General features: G+C 46.1%; 1 protein-coding gene across 1 annotated transcript in view; it reads left to right on the top strand.

Moving 5' to 3' along the window:
* The first annotated feature begins 6419 nt into the window (after window positions 1–6419).
* Window positions 6420–7295, top strand: part of LOC147205559 (aldehyde dehydrogenase family 3 member A2-like) — a 36441-nt gene continuing 35565 nt past the window's right edge. The window contains exons 1-2 of the mRNA XM_086111292.1: window positions 6420–6501; window positions 6725–6902. The gene's annotated coding sequence lies outside the window, so the exon portion shown is untranslated. The remainder of the gene's footprint in view (window positions 6502–6724; window positions 6903–7295) is intronic.

Here is a 7295-nt window from a genome sequence, read left to right as displayed (position 1 = left end):
CGGCAGCTCAGCATACCCACCCTTTTTGGAGTCCTTGGAGGGTGTGCTGGAGAGTACTCCTGCTGGGGACTCCCTTGTTCTGCTGGGGGACTTCAATGCTCACGTGGGCAATGACAGTGAGACCTGGAGGGGCGTGATTGGGAGGAACGGCCCCCCCGATCAGAACTCGAGTGGTGTTTTGTTATTGGACTTCTGTGCTCGTCACGGACTGTCCATAACGAACACCTTGTTCAAACATAAGGGTGTCCATATGTGCACTTGGCACCAGGACACCCTGGGCCGTAGTTCGATGATCGACCTTGTGGTTGTATCATCGGATTTGCGGCCGCATGTTTTGGACACTCGGGTGAAGAGAGGGGCGGAGCTGTCAACTGATCACCACCTGGTGGTGAGTAGGCTCCGATGGTGGGGGAAGATGCCGGCCCGTCCTGGCAGACCCAAACGTATTGTGAGGGTTTGTTCGGAGCGTCTGGCGGAATCCCCTGTCAGAAGGAGTTTCAACTCCCACCTCCGACAGAGCTTTTCCCATGTTCCGGGGGAGACGGGGGACATTGAGTCCGAGTGGACCATGTTCCGTGCCTCTATTGTTGAGGCGGCCAATCTGAGTTGTGGCCGTAAGGTGGTTGGTGCCTGTCGTGGCGGCAACCCTCGTACTCGCTGGTGGACACCAGCAGTAAGGGATGCCGTCAAGCTGAAGAAGGAGTCCTATCGAGCCTTTATGGCCTGTGGGACCCCAGAGGCAGCTGACGGGTATCGACTGGCCAAGCGGAACGCAGCTTCGGTGGTCGCCGAGGCAAAAACCCGAGCGTGGGAAGAGTTCGGTGAGGCCATGGAAGCCGACTTCCGGACGGCTTCGAGGAAATTCTGGTCCACCATCCGACGTCTCAGGAGGGGGAAGCAGTGCACCACTAACACTGTGTACAGTGGGGATGGGGCACTGCTGGCTTCGACTCGGGACGTTGTGAACCGGTGGGCAGAGTACTTCGAAGACCTCCTCAACTCCACCAACACGTCTTCCTTGGAGGAAGCAGAGTCTGAGGACCCTGAGGTGGGCTCTCCTATCTCTGTGGTTGAAGTCACCGATGTGGTTAAAAAGCTCCTCGGTGGCAGGGCCCCAGGGGTGGATGAGATCCGCCCGGAGTTCCTCAAGGCTCTGGATGTTGTGGGGCTGTCCTGGTTGACACGCCTCTGCAACATCGCGTGGTCAACGGGGAGAGTGCCTCTGGATTGGCAGACCGGGGTGGTAGTCCCTCTTTTTAAAAAGGGGGACCGGAGGGTGTGTTCCAACTACAGAGGGATCACACTCCTCAGCCTCCCTGGTAAGGTCTATTCAGGGGTGCTGGAGAGGAGGGTCCGTCAGGAAGTCGAGCCTCAGATTGAGGAGGAGCAGTGTGGTTTTCGTCCCGGCCGTGGAACAGTGGACCAGCTCTACACCCTTAGCAGGGTCCTCGAGGATATGTGGGAATTCGCCCAACCAGTCTACATGTGTTTTGTGGACTTGGAGAAGGCGTTTGACCGTGTCCCTCGGGGAGTTCTGTGGGGGGTGCTTCGTGGGTATGGGGTACCGAACCCCCTGATACGGGCTATTCGGTCACTATGCCACCGATGTCAGAGTTTGGTTCGCATTGCCGACAGTAAGTCGGAATCGTTTCCAGTGAGGGTAGGACTCCGCCAAGGCTGCCCTTTGTCGCCGATTCTGTTCATAATCTTTATGGACAGAATTTCTAGGCGCAGCCGAAGCGTTGAGGGCGTCCGTTTTGGTGGCCTCAGTATTGCATCCCTGCTTTTTGCAGATGATGTGGTGCTGTTGGCTCCTTCAAACGGGGCTCTCCAACTCTCACTGGAGCGTTTCGCAGCCGAGTGTGAAGCGGTTGGGATGAAAATCAGCACCTCCAAATCTGAAACCATGGTCCTCAGTCGGAAAAGGGTGGAGTGCCCCCTCCGGGTCGGGGGAGAGATCTTGCCCCAAGTGGAGGAGTTTAAGTATCTTGGGGTCTTGTTCACGAGTGAGGGCAGGAGGGAGCGAGAGATCGACAGGCGGATCGGTGCAGCGTCTGCTGTGATGCGGACGTTGTATCGGTCTGTCGTGGTGAAGAAGGAGCTGAGCCAAAGGGCGAAGCTCTCAATTTACCGGTCGATCTACGTTCCAACCCTCATCTATGGTCACGAGCTATGGGTCGTGACCGAAAGAACGAGATCCCGGATACAAGCGGCCGAAATGAGTTTTCTCCGCAGGGTGTCCGGGCTCTCCCTTAGAGATAAGGTGAGAAGCTCGGTCATCCGGGAGGGGCTCAGAGTCGAGCCGCTTCTCCTCCACATCGAGAGGAGCCAGATGAGGTGGCTTGGGCATCTGATTCGGATGCCTCCTGAACGCCTCCCTGGTGAGGTGTTCCGGGCATGTCCCACCGGGAGGAGACCCCGAGGAAGACCCAGGACACGCTGGAGTGACTATGTCACCCAGCTGGCCTGGGAACGCCTCGGGATCCCCCGGGGAGAGCTGGAAGAAGTAGCTAGGGAGAGGGAAGTCTGGGCTTCCCTGCTAAAGCTGTTGCCCCCGCGACCCGGCCCCGGATAAGCGGTAGAAGATGGATGGATGGATGGATGGAAGATAATTTTTATTTTATTTTAGTTGCGTTTTTATTTTGTTTTTTAAATTCTTTTGACTGTATGTTCTCCAGCAGACTTATGTCCCCAAACGTATGTGTGTCATGGACCAGTTGAGAGTCCGTGCTGTTTGCGAACCGGCAACCATTTTTTCCATTGCTTTCAAATGACTCGTTTTAAAGCAGAGGTACTGACAATGAAGATAATTACAGAGCAATTAATTATTTTCTTAACATGGATTTGTTTCATTTCATTTTAAACTGTGTTATTGTACTGTACAACAAATATAGAATAAAATAAAATAACGCTGTGAACTACCTTACTAAGAAATGAACCAATCAGAAATAATAATTACGCCTTGTAATGTAAACACAATCATTTTAAGTCTATGGTGTTGGCATTATTGCTATTTACAAATGTGATCAATCAAAAGATGGTACGATGATTGCTGCTTTCATCCGGTGGCTGCTGGCTCTGTATTCACGCCTAAACTGCTAATGGTGGTGATTCTGCGCAAACTGTTCGCATTTTCATGCTTTCCACGTGATCACATGGGTGCTACGTGTTCAAATGATTTCACAGGTTTCTCGTATTGCCTTGTTTTTGCTGTCATACTATGCATAACAGCTTCTTCCTCCACTTCGCTCCAAAGATACCGCTAAGAGACCGCTCTTGTCAAAATTGCTTCATCTTTGGAAGTCATGGCTGCCCGTCAACCTGTGCGTTTAGCAATACGGTTGGTCAATTTGTTCCTATAACTTTCTATTGACTGCTTCCTATCCCATTTGGTTTGTGGATTCTGTTTATTTGAACTTGCAAACCAATGTTCGAAGGTTGAATGGAGTCGCGCACATTTCCCCCATGTCTGAAATTTGCAAATGTACTTACAGATCGCAGGTCAGTCTTTGTGTTGACCAGTCCCAAATGGGCCGAGGCCCAGTACTGCTTCGCAGACCGGTGGTTGGCGACACTCCGTTCTACATTCATTTATTCATTTTCCGATCCGCTTTCTCCTCACAAGGGTCGCGGGGGGTGCTGGAGCCTATCCCCGCTGTCTTCGGGCAGTAGGCGGGGGACACCCTAAACTGGTTGCCAGCCAATCGCAGGGCACACAGAGACGAATAAGATAAGATAACATAAGAAAACCTTTATTAGTCTCGCAATGGAGAAATTCCCAATTCACAGCAGCAAAGTCATGAAAGGAAGAAGTAGAACAACAAAATATAGGAGCTGCTGGAAAGGCAGCCACTCTCGCGGCGCCATTTTGAAGTCAAAATAACAAAAATAACACAACACAACACATAGGACACAGACAGTCGTGCAATCTTCACACGCTCACACTCACACTTAAGGACAATTTAGAGTGTTCAATCAGCTTTCCATGTATGTTTTTGGAACGTGGGAGGAAACCGCAGGACCCGGAGAAAACCCACACAGGCCCGGGGAGAACATGCAAACTCCACACAGGCACTGTGAGGTCAATACGCTCACTACTGGACCACCAGGCCGCCCACTCCGTTCTACAGTGAGTCTATAAAGTCTGGACATAGAGATAAACAAATTTCATCAATAAATATAATGAAGTCAACAACTTGTTGCTTTTTTTAAATTGATATAATTGTCTTTTAATTCTGAATTACTTTAGTTATCTTTTATCATCAATTACTTTATTAACTATCATTTATTATGACTCTTGATATTTATCATTTGTTATTTAGCATTATAGCCATTCTGTATTTGGTTTTTAATTCGCCACGTACAGTAGACCCTGTGCTTGCAGTGATTAAATGACGAGTTCTGTTTATATCCTCTGCTATGATCATCACTTTTCAGCAAACCCACAAAACGGCATGTTGTTTCAATCATTAACATTGTACTATATAGTCAAAGAAAGCCAGCGTTTTCACACTCAAGATTGGTGAATATGTAAAAATAACACACATACGTGGGATCTGGAAGATAGTATGTTTTTTGTAAAAAATCTAACTAACCGAATTGTGACATATGAGGTATTGACCCAACAGCAGCGATCTGCTGAGCCAGTGCTATTTCTGGCAGGGCCACTACAATCCAAATTGTGAAGAACCCTGAGTTGTGTAGTGATGCCGCATCTTCACCAGGATATTAATTGCTAAGTTTTTACAGAGGTCCAAAGTAAAAGATGTCTGCTTACATTGTATCATATAGGTTGCTGGATTCAAATTAAAATCTGAATCACCGTCACGTCACCAAACCCATGAAAAATACTTTGACTGACGCATGGAGAGCATGCAGAAGAGTTCGAGGTGGCAGGTTTCACAACAGATTGTTGTCTAAATTGGATGATTTGTTGATCCGCTATTATTCACCCCTAAGACTGAAAAATATCTCACAGTATGTGTGAAGATTAAGAAGATACGAACAAAGTGAAATAGTGAGGCAATTATTGTTGTTCTGAACTGCTTATTACATCTATTGTATTTACTGAATTCAATTTGTTAATTTCAGTTAATATTTTAAGATGGCGCCCGAGTAGGCAGCCTTTGGCAAGTGCTCTTCAAGAGCCTTGCTTTTTTGTTCTTTTTTGGTGTTTTTGTCTTTTGTTTTGTCACGTTGTTTGTTGTTTCATCGTGTGGACCTGATATGGACTGTTTTCAGCGCTTTTTGGCCACGACATTCGTCAAAGGAGAAGTATCTGTGCTTGGTGGTTGCGCCTTCTCGGCAGCACGCCTGTACCAGCACAGATTTTGATTGGGAGGAATGTCTGCGCCATTGACTGTCGGTGCTGGACAGACCTGGGGCGCTTGTGTTTTTTGCGCCTGTAATGGGCAGCATTTTTCACAACCCCGTTTTGTTCAGTGGATATGTCGGAGCTGTTGGACAGTCGGTGTTGGTGCGGCTGGATGGATGGCTGCTGAAGTTGAGGATGAGGAGAGAGGAGCGTTGGCGCAGAGCGCCGATGGGTATTTGGAACCGAGAGTTGCCGCTTGGAATTGAAATGGATTTCCATGGGACAGGAGAAGTGAACCAATCTCTTTTTTCGTCAGTGGATGCTACAGCTTCTTGTTGACTTTGAAACTTAGCTTGTAGCCGACGTGTGCACATTTTGAGCATGACGTCTCTGATCCACTGGTTAAAGGACACTTTGATTCTCTCCTCTTTCATCTCAAACTGCTTCAAACAACAAAGCGTGTGACGGAAAAGTGGTTAGAACTGCACGACTGTCCTTGTTTTATGTTGTGTTTTGTTTATTATTTTACTTTATGTTAACTGTTTTGTTAAGCGTTTTGTTACAGCTGTCGCTGTTGTGAAAGCGCTATATAAATCAGCATGTATTGTATTGTATTGTATTGTATAAGATTTAAAAAAAACACTTTATTTGCCTCACAATGGAGAAATTCCCAATTTACAGCAGAAACATTAATAAAACATTATTTTGTAAATAATTTATCTACATATTAATTTTCTTAATTATTCTGATTAGCAGTAGAAGCTAATCATTATACTCAATTTAAACTTATTTTAATACAGTGAAATGAAAATAATAAAAAAAAAAAGACAGATATGAGTTTGCCCAGTCGCAGCCACTTAGATGTTATCAAGATCTGCAATGGAGTATAAATAGAGCAATGTACTCTTACTGGAGTATATAGACAGAGAGCTATGCAGTCGATGGACTGCGGTCATTCTGTTAGATTGTTGAGGACATTTGCATAGATCTTTGCGACACCACAAATGAATGACTGCTGATTAATGATTGAAGAATATTGACCTCACTTTGATAAGTGTTGATAAATGATTTGCCTGTACGGTTCATTCCCAGAATAACTATACGGTGGACATATTTGACTACAAATTGAAAGCATGCTCCACATTGAGTATCATGGGCAGTGTAAACACATCTTCGTGTCAGCATTGGTAAGTAGTGAATGAGTAAATTAGCTTTTTATCTGTTTTTAAACCTTTAAAAAAATTATAAAGTATTGCCATTGAAAACAATTGGATGAAATTGTGATTATGGCAGATGAATAAGAAATATTTGTTCTGTTTACTGGATTCGGAATGTGGACATTTCTTTCAACATGATGACTCCACCCAGACAGAGTTACATAAAGAGACGATTGGTTTGTCCCCTGAATAGAGTTCCTTTCACTTGTGGCGTATCTCAAGCTGAGGGACGGACCGTGAACAACAAGCCTCAGTCTGTTACTCAACAAAGCTGCTGCCCATTGGACATTGGATCTTCTTTCTGATAAGATCTCTTCTGTCGTTCCCTTTCCACAGTCCGCAGAAAGACAGATGATCTGACTTCCATTAAGGTAAGTTTCACTTGGCTGAATAAAATTGGAATGCTTCATGTCCGTCTCACGGTGTAGAGGTTGTGGGTTTGAATCCGGCCCCGGCCTTCTCCTGTGTGGAGTTTGCATGTTCTCTCCGTTGCCTGCGTGGGTTTTCTCTGGGCACTCTGGTTTGCCACCGCATTCCAAAAAGATGCCTGGTAAGGTTAAGCGGTTGAGATAATGGATGGATGATTTATGTTGAAATTCCTTTTTTATTTACCGGTACTTGTTTTTTTTTAATCTTACACATTTGTTACGATAACTCAATATTCTCAACACAAAATTATGCTTCAAATATTTGGATTGCAAAAGAGTACATACATTAAATCAGGCGCAACTGAATTGTCGTGCGAACTATATCCGTAGTACACC

The sequence above is a fragment of the Hippocampus guttulatus genome, chromosome 5, assembly GCF_054856545.1.
Source record: "Hippocampus guttulatus isolate MCC_2025c chromosome 5, RoL_Hgut_1.0, whole genome shotgun sequence".
NCBI lineage: Eukaryota > Metazoa > Chordata > Actinopteri > Syngnathiformes > Syngnathidae > Hippocampus > Hippocampus guttulatus.
Note: the sequence above shows the minus strand (reverse complement) of the source record. Positions and strands in the feature narration are given on the sequence as shown.